Raw genomic sequence first — 19,521 nt, 5'->3', positions numbered from 1 at the left:
CGTATATGGATGCAATTTCATCCACTGAGACCATGTACAATGCCTGGGAGCATAGAGATGCTCAGACCATTGCCCTCTGAGGACTTGTTTTGAATGAGAGGAAACAAGCAGCTTCCACAGTGGATCAGATTCTCTTTGTTCTTGGCCTAAGATGTAGATTATAAGTGCCCAGCCTTCCTATTTCTCCTGGTACCTGTGCAAGCTGTTGGCTCACAGCAGGTGGGGCACACATTCAGTGGCCTTGTTAGTCCAGCTTTAGAAGTCCATAAGATAAAGGCAAAGTTTGAGTTCCCAAATAATTCATAATAAACAGCATATATTTTAACATCCTTTTTGACTGTCTTTTTTCCAACAAAAGACATTTTCTCATCTATTGTTTAAAATAAAATTCCACAGGCTCTGCTTTGACCTGCAGTATTTTATCTATCCTGAGTCTCAGGACACTGTTGATGGAATTAATGTATAATGTGTTAAGGCCTGTGTGACTTTCTCTTGTTTACTTTGGGGGAAAGGATGCCAGGCACATATGCAATGTCTCAGTGCTAATACTCTATGATGGATCAACTCAAAGCATTGGGAGATGACTCATATTATTGTAGCATGCTTTCCGTTATTGAAGGTGGAGGGTGGGTGGTGGTAGAATGTGATTCTACAGAAAAGGTCCACGTCTTCAGAATGTTCTCCTGGCACTTTTTATTTTGAGGCAAATGTGCTCAGTTTTTGTTCTCATTCTGTCTTTTGAGTTCTGATACCCAGCAGGATTTTCACATGTGTTTATGTTGAAATTAAACCAATGCAAAAATTTTTACCCGATATGTTGCTAATTCCTGAGCCTATTCTATTTACAGTTTTTTCCTCCTGTATAACCCATATCTTATTAAATGTCTTTTCTTCTTCTAGATTGTTTTCAATAGCAGCTCAATTTTAGTTTTATTCAGTCTCAATTTTAGAAAAACCCTGAGATTAGCCAAATATTTGAACACTGTAAGGTATTAATCAGTTTAATCAGAAAAAAAAGATATAGGAACACTTCCTACAGTTCCAGAAGAGTGAGCTGTCCTAGCTGAGGGTTATTTAATAACAGGTAGTAATTCATCAAAGCTTACATCTGTGGACACTAATGGTGAGTCATCACCAGAGGAAGATGAAAAATCTGCAGTCTGTATTTGTGTTGATGCCACATTTCAGGGCAAAGGTTTTGCATCCAGACCATGCACTCTACCATCCTAAATCCATGGGTGCTGTGCCAGTGGCTGTTTTCATACCAAAAATGGAGGGAGAAAATGGGCTAACTCCTGGGCTGTCTGACTGCAGTCAGGCCAAGGACGAGGGAACCAGCATCTGTTCACTAGGGTGAGGATTTAAAGCATCTTCTGAGTTTTCAAATCCTACCAAGAAAATCTTCAGAGGCAGACCTTGAGTCTCTGTGAACTCCATCCTGTCTTTTAATGACTGGGCTCCTCAGCAGGTCTACAGATGTCTAGTTCTTTGTGGGGTGGTGGTAACTCTTGACATTTATTGTCCAGATCTGGTCTGCAGCACTTAGGATGCCTCCAGCCTATGGAGATGGAGTATACATCATGCATGTTCACTGTACATGCTACACCACTTCTCAAGCCTCAACCTCTATCAAAGGGCTTTTGGGAATGGCCCAAGATGGGAGTAACCTCTCTTTTCAGCTGCGTCAAATTCTTACACCATGTACTTTTGTTTTTTTCCTCATAATGCAAGGCCAAGCACATCTGCAAAAAAGACATTGCTGGAGGAGGTGCAAGAGCTGGAAACCAAGTTTCCTGTCCTGGGAAAAGCAGTGGTGTGGAAGAGCAGTGGAAAGAGGTAGGGAGCTTCATCCCAATACCTACAGAAAACAAATTCTCCCGGTCCCTTTCTCTGTTTTTCTATTTATACATTTTTTTTCGCATATTGGTTTTCTATAGAAGCACAACATGCTCAGTTTTAAGCATTTTTGGTTATACTCAAATTTAAGTTGCACTCTTTCAGTGGCCACATGAAATCTGACTTTCTGGGTCACTGGATCTGTCTCTAGGTAAGAATGGGGGTTTTATTGGGTTTAGAGGTGAACAAAACTATCCATGTGCCAAAAAATTGATGTCATAGCATTATTATCTTAAGGTGGAAAGGTGTAGGTTTAGCAATATTGTTGGGGAAACCAGCCCCACACCACCCAGCCCCACACCACCCAGTGGGTACCCCCAGTTTGGGGGAGACCAAGGAGTTAGAAAGAGAATAAGCATTTAAAAGGTGGGTCCAGGGGACCGGAGCATCAGAGGCTTGCTCACTGCCCAAAGCTCTCGGGCTCCACCAAATTTATTGCTTTACAAGATCTTTGTTCTTAGGGCAGATGGGAGGGGTTGGAAGGGATGAGGAAAAGGATTAATCAGTGAAGGAGAACTCAATAAGATGCATAGCAGAGGTGGCTTCTGTGAATTTCCTTGAGCAAAGGCATGTGTCTAAACTACTTAAGATCTTTGACTTATCAGGACTGAAATGGGTGGGAGTGGGTTTCAGGAGGAGCCAAGATGTTTGATTGTACTCCACTGCCTCAAGGGAATGTTACCTCCCTGAGCAACCTGTGGAATGTCGCTGAGTGGTTATGCTCTCGGGGCATAAAGACATGAAGGCAATAAGGAGACTTTTCTCCTGAGAGGCCGCCCATGGCTCCCCATGGGTGTCTCACACAGGGGAGACCAACTCATCTGACACCCCAGAAACTCTCTTTCCCACAAGTATTCCACAGAGGAGTTAAATCCAAGCCTTTGAATTTCAGACTCAATTATTGTATCCAAGGATGAGTATCACACATGAAGGTTTGCATGTGAAATAATTCATGTTATTATTCATTTAAATCTTGTTAATCCCACTTCAGCATATCTAGGTGAGGGAGTTGTTTTTAATTAACTAATATTTCTGCTGGGGTTGAGAAGGATCGTGTGAACTTTGGAACAACATTGCTTCTTGCATTCCTAATTCCTTATGAACATCAGCCTGCCTGCCTTCTCTGCACATAACAGCTAGGCCTGTGCATAATTTTTGTTTCATCACATATGTTAAGACTGTCTTAGAGTGTACTCTGTTAATATTTCTATACCACCAAGAAAAATTTTCCTAGCCTTGAGAAAAATTTTCAGAATACTAAAAAGCCATTGCTGTATTAAGGATATGGAATGTCTAGGATATTTTGAATATCATTCTATAAATGCTTAGAAGGAAATCTGTAAGTAACTTCTAATGAAACACATATCTAGAAGTAAAATATTTATAGAGATTTCTACTTTGTGTAGGGTTTTATATTTTATTTCTACCACATTTTAACACAATAAAGATAAAGCTTTTTTTGTTAAAGAGAATCCAAAAATTTTGAGAGGCTTTAGAAATATAATTTCAAATAAATATTTTAGGAAGGAGATTATGACATATAGTTGAAGTTGTAGAGTTTTGATTACATTAAGTACACTTATTAAGCATTCATTTTATAGCACCTACGCTAGTCACTAAAAAATTATCAGTCTTAGCTGGGCGTGGTGGTGCATGCCTGTAATCCCAGATACTAGGGAGGCTGAGACAGGAGAATCACTTGAACCTGAGAGGTGGAGGTTGCAGTGAGCTGAGATTATGCCATTGCACTCCAGCCTGGGAGGCAGAGTGAGACCCTATCTCCAAAAAAAAAAAAAAAAAAAATTACCAGTCAACAACACAAAAAGCACTGTATTCAATAAAATTAAAATTGTCAATATGTGGGGATACTGGTCTGATTTTACTGCAAGTGTATATACAACTGCTACATGTGAGTGAGGCATGCACAGGATTGTTCTACATTTCACTTGGCTTAAGCACATGGCTCAGAACCTACTAGAGTTTTAAGGACCTACAACATTCTTTGGGACCTGAAAAAAATATTTATAGGCTCCAAAAATTGGGGAGCAGGACACCTTTGCATAATAAAACTAAGAAACACTTAAAACACTGTAAAATGAATATCAGTTGTAATAACTGTTAAGCTTAGGAAGCACAATGAGTTTATCATATTTAGAAACAATTCACAGGCTTTCTTGTATCTCAAGAGTTCTCGGGTATACACAATTGCTGAGCAAGCATAAGTAATTTCTAAGTAAAATGAGAATTTCAGAGTGCCCCAAGTTCTAAAACTCCTTGAAAATATTCTACAAGAAAACATTACCTAAGGCTGAAATCGGGTGTTGGCCTGCTGGGCTCTTATCAGAAGACTCTGGAAAGAAACTTCTTCCATGCATGTTTATGCTGTTAGCAGAATCTATTGCCTTTCTTGCATTTATAGAATTGAGGTAACCATTCCTTACTGGATGTCAACTGCAGGACAGGGGACACCTTTATATCCTAGAGGCTTTTATAAGGACTTTGTATTTGTCCCTACATCTTCAAGCCAGCAAAAATGAGTTGAATCCTTCTCATACTTAGAATTTCTCTGACTTCCCATTCTGCTGCATGTCTCTTATTTTCTGTTCTGCCACATCTTCCACTGGCTTTGTACCTTCCCCTTCTGCTTTTGAAGGCTCATGTGATTACATTGGGTCTGCCCAGATAACGCAGGATAAAATCCTTATTTTAAAGTCAGCTGACCAGTAACCTTAATTCAATCTGCAAAGTCCCTTCACAGCAGAACTTACATACACTTACAGTGTTTTATTGAATTACCTCGGGATAGGGAACTGGGGGTTTCTTGAGAATTCTGCCTGCCCCAAGAAGATATTCTGGGCTCCTCTCTTTTATATAGAGTGTTGTTTCTTTCTCATATTTTAAAATTCCTCCTCCTAGGTCCTTAATCATTGAAAATACTTATCTTATAATCTTTATTTGCATTGTTATTTTGTAAGACCCTTGGAGGGCAGTCTAAATGTTTGTGTCTGTTAATTTATGATCATAGGGATTGGTTCCCTTCATGTTTCCTTATGTCTGATTGTAAATTTATTTCAGCCTGGGTTGAGGTTTTGTGTTTACTCTACCATCTGACTCCTTATCTTAATTTAATGTTTGGGACTAATCAAACCAGGCACATAGTGTAAATTCAAACCCAAAATCTATTTGAATGCAAACCTGTTTACATTATTATAGCACACTCTGTACCTCCTCTCTAGAGCATAGAGCAAACTGGACAAGCTTTATTATTGTCTCCCAATGTCGTGGTTTTGGGTTTTGTGATTTCTGTGCATGTGTGTTTTTTTGTTTGTTTTTGTTGTTAAACATTCTACCCTTCTGCTGAATGTGTACCCCTTTGAAAGTCTCGGCCATATGAACAGGGTCTCATCAGTTTCAACCTTTCATTTATTAGAAGCCTGAAATCTTTGTGTTTGGAACATTCAAACCAAAGTTCATACATTATTGAGACAGGATAACTTCTCTAAGGCAGCCTCTTTGAGCTTTAAGTTTTAAGGTATCCATTTTATTTCTGACCTCTAGAGATTTTTCTTAGTTTCTTAGGGACTCAGGTATTCATTTTAGGTAATTTTAATTAGGATAGTTTTTAGGTTGTCTAGTTTTTCTTTTTACCAGAAACGGAAATTCTTTCAGTGATTTATTTTTCAAACCAAGTTTTATGACCTCTACAACTACAACTCCACTCATGTCAGGAATGACTTTCACGTTGCCAAGTCAGTAAATATTTTGTCTTGATCTTAGGCCACATTTCATCAAAAACGTTTTCATTGATATATTCCTGTTAGAAACACTTTTTGCTTTAATATTCTAATATTTTTGCTTTTGTAACAGTGTGCTTAGCTTGGCTTTCCTATTTTTTCTTCTTTTACTTCACTTTAATCTTTTCAGGACTACATGTGCAGGTCTGTTATATAAGTAAATTAGTGTCATGGTAGTTTGTTATACAGATCATTTTATTCCCCTGGTATTAAGCCTATTACCCATTCATTTTTTTTTTTTTTTCTGATCTTGTTTCTCATCCTACCCCGCCTTCCACCTTCTGATAGGTTCAAGTGTTTGTTGTTCCCCTCTATGGGTCTATGTATTAACTTTTAGCTCCCACGTATATGTTAGAACATGTGGTATTTGGCTTTCAGTTTCTGCATTGGTTTCTTAAGTGTAACAGTCTCCAGTTCCATCCCTGTTTCTGCAAAGGACATAATTTCATTCTTTTTATGGCTGCATAGTATTTCATGGTCTTACTATTCTGACAATTTTTAGTTTTCCCATAGCTTGGTTGTACCCTAAATTGTATAAAAATTCCTTGGGCGTTTGCTTTTCTCACTCCACAATTTTTATCAGATTTTAATACTTAAAATATTTTTTCTCCAATATGACAATGGCTACTGAAGTGATCTCCCTGACTCTACTCCTCTGTTGTCTTTCAAGGCATTGCCCACCCTGCAGTCAAAGTGATTTTCTTTTTGAGGTAAAGTTTCACTCTTTTTTTTTCTTTTTTTTTTTGAGATGGAGTTTTGCTCTTGTTGCCCAGGCTGGAGTGCAACGGTGTGATCTCGGCTCACCACAACCTCCACCTCCTGGGTTCAAGTGATTCTCCTGCCTCAGTCTCCTGAGTGGCTGTGATTACAGGCATGTACCACCATGCTTGGCTAATTCTGTATTTTTAGTAGAAATGGGGTTTCACCATGTTGGCCAGTCTGGTCTTGAATTCCTGACCTCAGGTGATCCACCTGCCACAGCCTCCCAAAGTGCTAGGATTATAGGTATGAGCCTCCGTATCTGACCCAAAGTAATATTATTGATACAGGAGCTATGTAGAAAGAAATTTTTTAAGCATATAATGAGGGATAAAGAGTCATTGACAGAGCTTCCCTTCTAATAAAAAGCAGCCCAGAAAATTATTTCTTTTTTCTAACAAAGAGCAGCCTGAAAAATTGAGCTGCAGACATAGATAAACATACTGGAAACTTGCATGGGGCAATGCTGGCAACTATGCCAAAAGAAAAATGCTACCTGGGGGCCACACATAGTCAACATGGAGGTTCCATCTTCCCTTTCGTTACTATGTTTATAGGAACATAGAAATGGGCAACATGTCACAGCTTAGGCAGATAACCTGCCTGCATAATAAAAGATTAAAATGGGGCTACCAGAGATTCACTTTCTATGCAAATGGCACACCTGGTCTAACCAGTTTTTTATGTCCTATTCAAATCAGACACTGCCTCCTCGCCAGTTGATCTTTAAAACCCTCTGTATTTTGCCATAGACAGGCAACCCATTTTTCCAGGACAACTCTTTGCAGCAGAGAGCTATTCTCTTTCTTTTGACCTCCACTCTCAACCTCACTCTTTGTGTGTCTGCATCCTAGTTTTACATGGCCATAAGATAAGGAACCATGGGTATTGGGTAAGTATAGCAGTGGACCCCAAATCTCCACTTTTATTTTGAGGTCTTTGCTCCTCAATTTTAAATTGTAAAATCAAACTTAAAACTGGGTATCTGATGAGCAGTTAAGAGGCTGGGTATCTGATGGCCAGTTAAGAGATGGCCAGTTGTGCTCACTACCATTCTCAAGATGCAGGTGAGGTGACAGGCTTGCTGGGGAATGCTGAGCAAATCCCCCAGTGCCCTCAGGATGCTGGGAATGTTGGTTCTGTTTTGAACAGATTAACTTTCACAAAGAGCCTTGCCGTCATGTGGGACTGGAAGAGATCCAGAGGCAGTTCCTGGCCAAGGCTACACCCTAATGTTACCCAAAGGCTTCTGGATGCACTCTTCCAGCCTCTTACTGCTCATTAGGCATCAGCAACACAATCTCCAAGGTTTTTTCATCAATTTTTTTTATTTCCTCTCCATGACCACCATATCTCCTGTCCCCTCTTTGTATGCAATGCTGCAAGAATTTTTACAGTTAAAGGAAATAATCATATCAGGCAAGATCAGCAACTCCACAGTAACTGGGCATATAGCTGAAGGGATTGCCATTTTTGTGATTTTTTCTAGGAACAGAGGGTCTCCCCTCCCCTACCCAGTGAACATCTTTTTCTCTATCCTTTGTCTGGAAAGTACACAGTATTTCAAGACCTACAGTGCCACCCAGTGGAATAGGAATCCTCTCCAAGAGATACCTTGTCAGGCCTTTGCTGGAACACTGTATTTTCCCAATACTATTCCCTTTCTGCACCCCTCAACTATAAACCAAGCTTTATGCACCATCCATGAATGGGAAAACTCAACAATGAGGAGGAAAATGTCTCCCAAAACCAAATTTTGTGTCAATAATTTCCCTTCAACAGAAAAACTGCCATTTGGTCACTACATGTTTTAAAGGCACCTATTCTACTTCCTGTTAGAACAATACTTAAATAATAAGGGGATTTCATGTAGTAAGGATGTTAACCAGAACCACTATCTAAGAATATATACTTTAATCTGGGGTATAATAACAGCATATAGAGCACAACTCTCGCTCCATTAAGGGGCCTTGCCCACATACAACTGTTACATAGTCTGTCCTGAGAGCCATCTATTGGGAAGCCACAGAGATCACAGAAGTCTAGAAAATCAAAGGGAAATCGCCAACAGAGGACTAAAGTTGAATTGGTAAGTGTGACTAATCCCATTGCTTAGTTCCCCCGGATCCATGTCTGAGGGTGATGTCTGCGTCCACTTTAATGGATGCTGGGGCTCAGGGAATCAAGGAAAGAAACAGTTGAAAGGATACCCCCATTGGCACCTCCTTTACCCTGGGTCATTCCAAAAGAAAGGAAGGACACTAGGCCAGGTGCAGTGACTCACACCTGTAATCCCAGCACTTTGGGAGGCCAAGGCAGGTGGAACATGAGGTCAGGAGATCCAGACCATCCTGGCTAACACAGTGAAACCCCATCTCTACTAAAAATACAAAAAATTAGCCAGGCATGATGGTGGGGGCCTATAGTCCCAGCTACTAGGGAGGCTGAGGCAGGAGAATGGTGTGAACCTCAGAGACAGAGCTTGTAGTGAGTCGAGATCACGCCACTGCACTCCAGCCTGGGTGAGCCATCTCAAAAAAAAAAAAAAGAAAAACAAAACAAGAAAAAGGAAGAAAGGAAGAAGACTAAAGGGATACCTTTTTCTCACTTCTCTTTTTAGATGGGTAACAGACTATCTTCAACCTGTACTCCTCTGGAGTGCATTATGAAGCATTGGAACACCTATGACCCCAGGACTTTGAAGAAAAAGTGGCTAATTTCCTTTTGCACAAAGGTATGCCCTTCTTATTAGCTTGAACTAACCTGACTTTGGAGGGAAGCCTTGATTTTAATACTATCCAAAAATTAGATCTTTTCGGTAGACGAGAGAGCAAATGGGTCAAGGTTTTCTACGTACAGGTTTTCTTTGCCCTGTGAGACAACCTAGACCTTTGCAAACATTGTACAATTGACCCAGCTCTTTTAGCAATCATATCAGGGAGGCACAAAGGAAATAATTCTCCAAAACTAGAAGGGCAACTTCTAGGAGAACCATCTGAGGGAGCAATCTAGTATCCTAGCCCCTTCTGTTCCCCTTATTCAGGTCCCCCTCTAACCACACCATAAGCTCTTCCACTTCCACCATATCCAAAACTTCCCACTCCTCCAGCTTTGCTCTTAATCATATGGAAAATGCCCAATGAAGGTGATGCCACTAGCATTCAAGTTCCCTTCTCATTTCAGGACCTTAGGCAAATAAAGGGAAACTTAGGCCAATTTTCTGATGACCCTGATAGCTATATGGAAGCCTTCCAAAATTTATCTCAGGTGTTTGACCTCTCGTGGGGGGATGTTATGCTGCTCCTAAGCCAAGCTCAAAAGCTGCTGAAAAACAGGCAGCTCTGCCGGCATCAGAGGAGTTAAAGATGAGCAATATGTCTCTTCTAGTAGGCCAAAAAGAAAAGAGAAAATAGGTAAGGACAAAAAAAGGGAAAACACCATTCCCAATAAAAAGAGAGGAAATAACTCCTGACAACCCTCATTAGAACCCCAATGACTTCACAGATAAATGGAAAAGGAAACACTTTTTATTGTGCATATTGGAAGGCCTGTGAAGAATTAGTGCCAAACCTCTTAGTTACTCTAAAATGTCCATGACAGACAAAAATCCACATGAGAATCCCACAACCTTTATGGCAAGGCTGAGAGAAGCACTAATAAAACATACCTCCATATCACCTGAAACAGTTGAGGGACAGCTAATTTTAAAAGACAAGTTTATTACACAGGAAGCTCCTAATATTAGAAGGAAACTACAGAAGGAGGCTACAGGACCAGATACCACCTTGGAAAATCTCTTGAGGATGGCCACCTTGGTATTTTATAGTAGGAACCAGGAGGATGTCCAGGAGAAAGAGAGGAAACACAGAGAAGGCCAGGGGCTGTAGTAACTGCTTTACACACTTGCAAGATCCAGGATCCCTGAGGTGCATCTGCTAGTTGCTACCAATGTGGCAAGTCAGGGCACTTTAAGAAGGATTGCCCAGGGAGCAAGAAGCAGCCACCTTGACCCTGTCCAGCACATGGCAGTGACCACTGGAAATCAAACTGCCTCCAGAGATGGAGGTCACCATGTCCAAAACTGGTTTCACCAATGGTCCAGCAGGACTGATGAGTCCCTGGGATCAGATCCCCAGCTCCAGTAGTTCGAACTGCCATTATTGCTCAGGAACCCTGGTGATTCTGGAAATTGAAGGAAGGAGGATGAATTTCTTTCTGGACACTGGAGTCAGTTTTTTACTTCTCTGTAATCCAGGTCTCCCCTCTTTCTGTAGCATAACCATGATATTCATCTCAGGAAAGATTCTAACCTGATATTTTTCTCAACTGCTTAGTTGGGAGATCTATTATTTACATATATCTTCTTAATCATGCCTAAAATCCCACTCCTTTATTAGGTAGAGATATTTTAACTCACATGGGGTCAGCATTCTTACAGCACGAGAACAAACTCTTTGTTTCCCCCTGGTGGAAACTAATAATTCAGAAGTGTGAGCAATTCATGGAAGAATAGGTCAAGTTATAAGCACTAGGCCAGTCCAGATTCACCTTATGGATCCCAGTTTTTGGAGGGGTTTAAGCGATAGTTAGGACAATATTCCCTAAAGCCAGATGCTAGGAAAGGGCTAGAAGCCATTATTAATAACCTGAAAATGCAGGGCCTCATCAAACCCTGTAACAGCCCTGCAAAACAACTGTCCCAAGGAACACACCTTCTTTGGGTCATTCTTTCCAAGGCTTTACTGTGGCTTTACCCTTCAAAGTTAGGGCTGAACCCTTTTGAAATGATGTATGGATGGTCTTTTCTTACAAATGATTTTATTTTAAGGAAAGAGACCTCTTAGTTGGCTTAGCATATAACCCCCTAGCTCACTTTCAACAAGGATTAACACACCTTAGACAGAGAAATCCACCTGCATAATAAAAGATTAGGGTGGGAGCTACCAAAGGTTTGTGTTCTATGCAAAGGGCACACGTGGTCTTACCAGTTTTTTACACCCTATATAAGTCAGACACCACCCCCTCACCATCTTATCTATAAAACTCCATGCATTTCACAACAGACCACCAGTCAATTTTTCCAGACACCTGTCTGCAACAGAGAGCTATTCTCTTTCTTTTGCATGTTAAACTTCTGCTCTCAACCTCACTTTTTGTGTGTCCATGTCCTTGTTTTCCATAGCTGTGAGACAATGAAACTCGAGTGTTACTCCAGATATCGAAGCTGTTTTATTATGAAAGCATACTTCTGATTATGTGGTCTCCTGCTTAAATTTTTTAAATGGCTTTCCATTAGAATGAAATTTAAAAGTCCTTTATGCCCTGAAAGCCTACACCAGTTGACTCCTAGCTTCATCTGTGAGCATCTTATTTCTTTTCTTACTATACCATAATGACTGTATCAGCTAGGGTTGATTGTTGCATAAGCCACAGAAGTAAATTCTGTGCAATTTAAGCAAAAAGGGGGAATATATTACCTATTTTTGCTTGTTGCAGAGAATTAAGTGCAATGCCTGTCTCGTAATTCTGGAAGGACAGAAATAAGTTTAGTTTTAAGGGTTAGATGAACAAGAATTAACTAATAGGCTTCATTTTACTACCATTGGACTAACATAGGTCTGACCATTTTCTGACCTTTTGAGTACATGTTTAAAGTTTAAACACCCAAGAGAAACTATTATTGTCTTGGCATGGGTCACATGTTCAGCCATGGGCCAAGAGGGTATGAAATGTGGGAGGCACAATTCACTGCTAGAAAATATAATGCTATTTGGGAAAGAATATAATGCTATTTGAAAGGAATTCTGAGTAAGTAAAAACAACAGAAATTGTTTCTAAGGATTTCTTATTAGTCGATGCGTCACTTTTGCAGAGATACCTGCTCTAAACTGTCTGTCAAAGCACATTTTAACTTTTTGTTGGGAACAGACCCCCCAAAATTTGGCCATAAACTGGTCCCAAAACTGGTCATAAACAAAATCTCTGCAGTACTGTGACATGTTCATGATGGCCGTGATGCCCATGCTGGAAGGTTGTGGGTTTACTGGAATGAGGGCAAGGAACACCTGGCCCACCCAGGGCAGAAAACTGCTTAAAGGTGTTCTTAAACCACAAACAATAGCATGAGAGATCTGTGCCTTAAGGACATGCTCCTGCTGCAGATAGCTAGCCAAACTCATCCCTTTATTTTGGCCCATCCCTTTGTTTCCCATAAAGAATACTTTTAGTTAATCTATAATCTATAGAAACAATGCTTATCACTGGCTTGCTGTTAATAAATATGTGGGTAAATCTCTGTTTGAGACTTTCAGCTCTGAAGGCTATGAGACCCCCAATTTCCTACTCCACACCTCTATATTTCTGTGTTTGTGTGTCTTTTATTCCTCTAGCACTGCTGGTTAGGGTCTCCCTGAGCTGGTCTCAGCAACTTTTCATGATAACATTAATATGTGTATGATTTTATAATCTCTATTTCCTTCACTTTAAGTTTCATAAAGGCAGGAATGACATCTATTTAGTTTTTTCTATAGTATTATTACATCTATTATTTTATCTGGACATAAAAGGCACACATAATTTATATAATACTGTAAAATAAAGTAAATTATGAAAAATTTTACTGATGTAGTCAATTAAATGATGTTAAAATATTTAAAAGAATTTTATAATGGAATAGAAAAATGTGTGTGTTAAAAATAAAAAGAACTGAAAATTATGTATTTGGTATATAGTCAATTATATAGAAGAAAACAAAAACAAAACCACAGACTATGCACTAAAATGCTTGAAAAATACTTTATCACTTTTTCATTTATGAAGCTCAGTTTTGATAGACACAAAATTCTTGGCTGGCTTTTATAAGGTTCCAAGCTAAAAGCAGGAGGATCCCAATCCCTCTGGTTTGTAAGGTTTTTGCTGAGAAATTAGCTGTTAGTCTGACAGGTTTTTGTTGTTGTTGTTGTTGTTGTTGTTGTTTTTTATAGGTTACCTGATACTCTGTCTCACAGCTCTTAAAATTCTCTCCTTCACATTGACTTTTTTCAGACAAACAAGTGCTGGGGGAATTTGCCACTTCCAAACCAGCACTACAAGAAATGCTAAAGGGAGTTCTAAATTTTAAAACAAAAGCTTGCTATACAGCAAAATAGAACCTCCTTAAAGCATAAAACTATCAGGGCCTATAAAACAATAACACAATGAAAAATATAAAGTGTCTAAGTAACAACAGGATTAATTGAATAGTACCTCACATCTTAACATTAACATTGAATGTAAATGGCCTAAATGCTCCAAGTAAAAGAATATAGAATGACAGAATGTATAAAAATCCACCAACCACATATTCGCTGTCTTCAAGAGAGTCACCTAACACATAAGGACTCATGAAACTTAAGGTAAAAAGGTGTAAAATGATATTGCACAAAAATGAAAACTAAAAGCAAGCAGGAGTAGCTATTCTTATATCAAACAAAACAGACCTTAAAGCTACAAAGCTTTGTTGCTGTACAGTCTGTATCCTTTTTAATATTTAAAAAAACACAAAGAAGGATACTATATAATGATAAAAGGATTAATCCAACAGGAAGGTCAGTTTCCTTTTTTGTCTTAAAAAAAGACAAAGAAGAATACTATATAATGATAAAGGATTAGTCCAACAAGAAAATATTACAATCCCAAATTTATAGGCATCTAACACTGGAGCTCCCAGATTTATAAAACAATTCTTATTAATGAGAAGTGACAACATGCTAGCAGCCCTCACTCTTTTTTTTTTTTTTTTTTTTTTTTGAGACAGAGTCTCTCTCTGTCACCCAGGCTGGAGTGCAGTGGCCGGATCTCAGCTCACTGCAAGCTCCACCTCCTGGGTTTACGCCATTCTCCTGCCTCAGCCTCCCAAGTAGCTGGGACTACAGGCGCCTGCCACCTTGCCCGGCTATTTTTTTGTATTTTTTAGTAGAGACGGGGTTTCACTGTGTTAGCTAGGATGGTCTTGATCTTCTGACCTGGTGATCCGCCCATCTCGGCCTCCCAAAGTGCTGGGATTACAGGCTTGAGCCACCGCGCCCAACCCCTCACTCACTCTTGGTACCTCCTTGGCCTCAGGGTCCACTCTGGCCATGCTTGAGGAACCCTTCAGCCTGCCACTGCACTATGAGCCCTCTCTGGGGCTGGCCAAGGCGAGCTGGCTCCCTCTGCTTGCAAGGAGCTGTGGAGGGAGAGGCACTGGCAGGAGTCGGGACTGCAGGTGGCACTCGTGGGCTGGCGCAGGTTCTGGGTGGGTAGGGGCTCCGCGTGCCCTGCATTTGGTGTGGCCGGCCGGTGCCTGCTGGGCTTGACTAGGGGCAAGCTCCCTCTGGGCTGCCAGAGTTCCTGGGCTAGGTGCCACAGTCCCGTGGTGAGTACCATTGAGAGGTAAAGCCAGCTGGGCTTCTGGGTCTAGTGGGGACCTGGAGAACTTTTCTGTCTAGCTAAAGGTTTCTAAATTCACCAATCAGCACTCTGTGTCTAGCTAAAGGTTTCTAAACTCACCAATCAGCACTCTGTGTCTAGCTAATCTGGTGGGGGACTTGGAGAACTTTTGTGTCTAGCTAAAGGATTATAAACACACCAATCAGCATTCTGTGTCTAGCTAAAGGATTGTAAATGCACAAATCAACACTCTGTCAAAACGAACCAATCAACTCTCTGTAAAATGGACCAATCAGCTCTCTCTAAAATGGACCAATCAGCAGTATATGGGTGGGGACAGTTAAGGGAATAAAAGCAGGCCACCTGAGCTAACAGGGGCAACCCACTCAGGTTCCTTTCCATGCTGCGGAAGCTTTGTTCTTTCGCTCTTTGCAATAAATCTTGCTGCTGTGCACTCTTTAGGTCCATGCTGTCTTTATGAGCTGTAATACTCAAGGTGAAGGTCTGCAGCTTCACTTCTGAAGCCAGTGAGATCACGAACCAACCGGGAAGAATGAACAACTCCAGACGCACCACCTTTATGAGCTATAACATTCACTGTGAAGGTGTGCAGCTTAACTCCTGAAGCCAGGGAGACTACGAACCCACCGGAAGGAATGAATAACTCCAGATGTGCTGCCTTTAAGAGCTGTAACACTCACCGCAATGGTCTGCAGCTTCACTCCTGAAGTCAGTGAGACCATGAACCCACCAGACGGAAGAAACTCCAGACACATCTGAACATCTGAAGGAACAAACTCCAGACACACCATCTTTAAGAACTGTAACACTCACTGCGAGGGTCCGTGGCTTCATTCTTGAAGTCAACAAGACTAATAACCCACCAATTGTGGACACACTAACACCTGAGAACTCAGAAAAACAGCAACACAGTAATAATGGGGAACTTTAATACTTTACTGACAGCACTACACAAATCATCAAAACATAAAGTAAAGAAGAAGCTATGAATTTAAATTACACTCTAGAACAAATACACCTAACAGGCATTCACAGAACGTTCTTCTCCCAAACTGCAGAACATGCATTCTTCTCTTCAGCACATGGAAAATTCTTCAAGATATACCGTATAATAGGCCACAAAAAACCAAGTCTCAATAAATTTAGAGAAATCAAAATCGTATCAAGAATTTTCTCAGATCACAGTGAAATAAAACTGGAAATTACCTTCAAAAGGAACCCTTAAAACTCTAAAAATAAATGAAAATTCAACAATCTTCTTTTGATTAATGTTTGAGTTAAAAATTAAATCAAGATGGAAATTTAACAATTATTTAAAATGAACAATAATAATGACACAAATTATCCAAACATCTGGGATACTGCAAAAATGGTGCTAAGAGAAAAGTTTATAACATTAAATGCCTACACCAAAAAGTCTGAAAGAGCACAAATAGACAGCTAAGGTCACACTTCAAGAAACTAGAGAAACAAAAACAAAGTACACCCAAACAAAGCAGAAAGCAAGAAACAACAAAGATAAGAGCAGAACTGAAGGACATTGAAACAAAAAATGGAAAAGATAAATGAAACAAAAAGCTATTTTTTTGAAAAGATAAAATTGAGAGCCCATTTGAAGATTAGTCAAGAAAAGAAAAGAGAAACTCTAAATAAGCTCAGTTAGAAATAAAACTGGACATATTACAATCAATAACACAAAAATTATAAAAAATTATTTAAGGCTACTATGAGCACTTTTACATGTACAGACTAGGAAATCTAGAGAAAATTGACAGATCTTTGAAAACATACAACCCTCTTAAATCAGTAAGAAATAGAAACCATGAAGAACCCAATAACAAGCAGCAAGATGGAATTGGTAATAAAAAGAAAGTTGCCAACAACCAGAAAGGCTAAAACCAGAGGGATTCACAGCTGAATTCAATTAGACATTCAAAGAAGAATTGGTACTATTTCTACTAATACTATTCCAAAAAATAAAGAAAGAGCAAATGTTTCCTAAACTATTCTATGCAGCCAGTATCATACTAATAGCAAAACCAGCAAAGGCTACAACAAAAACGGAAATCAACAGACCAATGTCCCTGATGAACATATATGCAAAACTTCTCAACAATATACAGCTAACTGAATTCAACAGTACATCAAAAAGATAATACATCATGACAAAGTAGGTTTTATCCTAGGGATGCAGGGACGGTTTAACATATGCAAGTCAATAAATGTGATACGTCTTATGAACAGAATTTTTTTTAAACTATGATCATCTCAAAAATGCAGAAAAAGTATTTGATAAAATCCAGAATTATATTATGATAAATTTCCTCAACAAAATAGGCATAGAAGGCACTTACTTCAAACAAATAAAAGCCATTTATGACAAACCCACTGCCAACATCATACTAAATAAGAAAATTTGAAAACATTCCCCTTGAGAACTGCAACAAGACAAGGATGCCCACTTTTATCACTTACATTCAGCAGAGTAGTGGAAGTCCTGGCCAGAGCAATCAAACAAGAGAAATACATAAAGGGCATCCAACCTGGAAAAGAGGAATCAAACTGTTTCTGTTCACTGGTGGAATGATCGTATACTTAAAATACTCAAAAGGCTCATCTAAAAAGCCTCCAGATTTTATAAACAGATTTAGTAAAGTCTTAGGATACAAAATCAATGTACACAAATTAGTAGCACTGCTATACACCAAAAACAATGAAGCTGAGAATCAAGTTAAGAACTCAATCTGTTTTACAATAGCTGCAAAAATAAATAAATGAATAAATAAATAAAATACTTAGAAATATATTTAACAAAAAAAGTGAAAGAGCTCTCTACAAGGAAAATTACAAAACACTGCTGAAAGAAATCATGGATGACCCAAACAAGTGGAAACATATTTCATGCTCATAGATTGTGACATGGTTAAGTTTGTGTCCTTACACTAACCTCATTTTTAATTATAATTCCCATAATCCCCATTTGTCAAGAAAGAGACTAGGTGGAGGTAATTGGATCATGGGGGTGATTTCCCCCATGCTATTTTTGTGGTAGTAAATTCTTATAAATCTGATGGTTTTATAAGAGTTTGATAGTTCCTCCTGTGTTCATTCTCCCTCCTGCTGCCAAGTGAAGAAGGTGCCTTGCTTGCTTCCCCTTTACCTTCCACCATAATTGTAAGTTTCGTGAGTTCTCCCAAGCCCTGTGGAACTGTGAGTCAATTAAATCTCTTTCCATTATATTTTATTATATATATAAATATTTTTATATAACATATATAATATATATATATTTCCAGTCTTGGGCACTTCTTTACAGTGTATGAAAATAGGCTAATAGATATTAAAAATTATTGTGAAAAATGACCATACTGCCCAAAGCAATCTATAGATTCAATGTAATTTTTATCAAAATACCATCATTATTATTCACAGAACTGGAAAAAAAAACTCTTCTAAATTTCATGTGGAACCCATAAAGAGCCTTCAGAGCCAAAGTCATACTAAGCAAAAACAACAAATCTGGAGTCATCACATTACCTGACTTCAAATTATACTACAAGGCTCTAGTTACCAAAGCAGCATGGTACTGGTATAAAAATAGGCATGCAGACCAACAGAACAGAATAGACAAACCCTGAAATAAAGCCAAATACAGCCAACTGATCTTTGACAAAGCACACAAGAACATAAAATGACACCCTATTCATCAAATGGTGCTTGAATAACTGTCAAGCCACATATGGAAGAATGAAACTAAATCTTCAGCTCTCACCTTATACAAAAATTAACTTCTGATGGATCAAAGTCTGAAATCTGAGACTAGAAACCATATAAATTCTAGAAGATAACATCAGAAAACCTCTTCCAGACACTGGCGTAGAAAAAGAATTCATGGCTTAGATCTCATATGCAAATAAAACAAAAATAAATCAATAAATGTGATCTAATCAAACGTAAAAGCTTCTGCATAGCAAATAATAACAATCAGCCGAGTAAACAGACAACCCACAGAGACAAAAATGTGCATGCAAACTATGCATATCAGAAAGAATTAATATCCAATAACTACAAGCAACTCAGGCAAATTGGCCAGAAAAAAAAACAAAGAATCCCATCAAATATGGGCAAAGGACATGAATAGAAAAATTTTTAAAGAAAATATACAAACAGCCAACAAACATGAAAAAATGCTGAACATCACTAATTATCAGAGAAATGCAAATTAGAACTACGGTGAGATACCCCCTTTACTCCTGCATAAATGGCTATAATTAAAAAGTCAAAAAAAAAAGATATTGGCATAGATGTGATCAAAATGGAACACTTTTGCACTGCTGGTTAGAATGTAAGTTAGTACAACCACTATGGAAAGCAGTATGGGTATTCCTTAAAGAACTAAAAGTAGAACTACCGTTCAATTTAGCAATCATACCTCTGGGTATCTACCACCCCACCCCCCTTAAAATAAAAGTCTTAAAAAAATAAGTCGTTTTATGAAAAAGACATATGAACAAGTATTTTATAGCAGCACAATTCACAATTACAAAGATACAGAATTAACCTAAGTGCCCATCATCCAAGGAGCGGATAAAGAAAATGTGATATATATGCACCATGAAATATGACTCCCCCTAAAAATGGA

General features: G+C 39.0%; 1 long non-coding RNA gene across 1 annotated transcript in view; it reads left to right on the top strand.

Annotated features, from left to right (window-relative positions):
- Nucleotides 1-371: 371 nt before the first annotated feature.
- Nucleotides 372-19,521, top strand: part of LOC112631901 — a 36,807-nt gene continuing 17,657 nt past the window's right edge. Inside the window, exons 1-2 of the long non-coding RNA XR_003121222.1 lie at nt 372-460; nt 1,732-1,836. This is a non-coding gene — a long non-coding RNA (uncharacterized LOC112631901). The remainder of the gene's footprint in view (nt 461-1,731; nt 1,837-19,521) is intronic.

The sequence above is a fragment of the Theropithecus gelada genome, chromosome 9 (genome assembly GCF_003255815.1).
Source record: "Theropithecus gelada isolate Dixy chromosome 9, Tgel_1.0, whole genome shotgun sequence".
Classification (NCBI taxonomy): domain Eukaryota; kingdom Metazoa; phylum Chordata; class Mammalia; order Primates; family Cercopithecidae; genus Theropithecus; species Theropithecus gelada.
The sequence above is the reverse complement of the archived record's forward strand: the minus strand, read 5'-3'. Positions and strand labels throughout refer to the sequence as shown.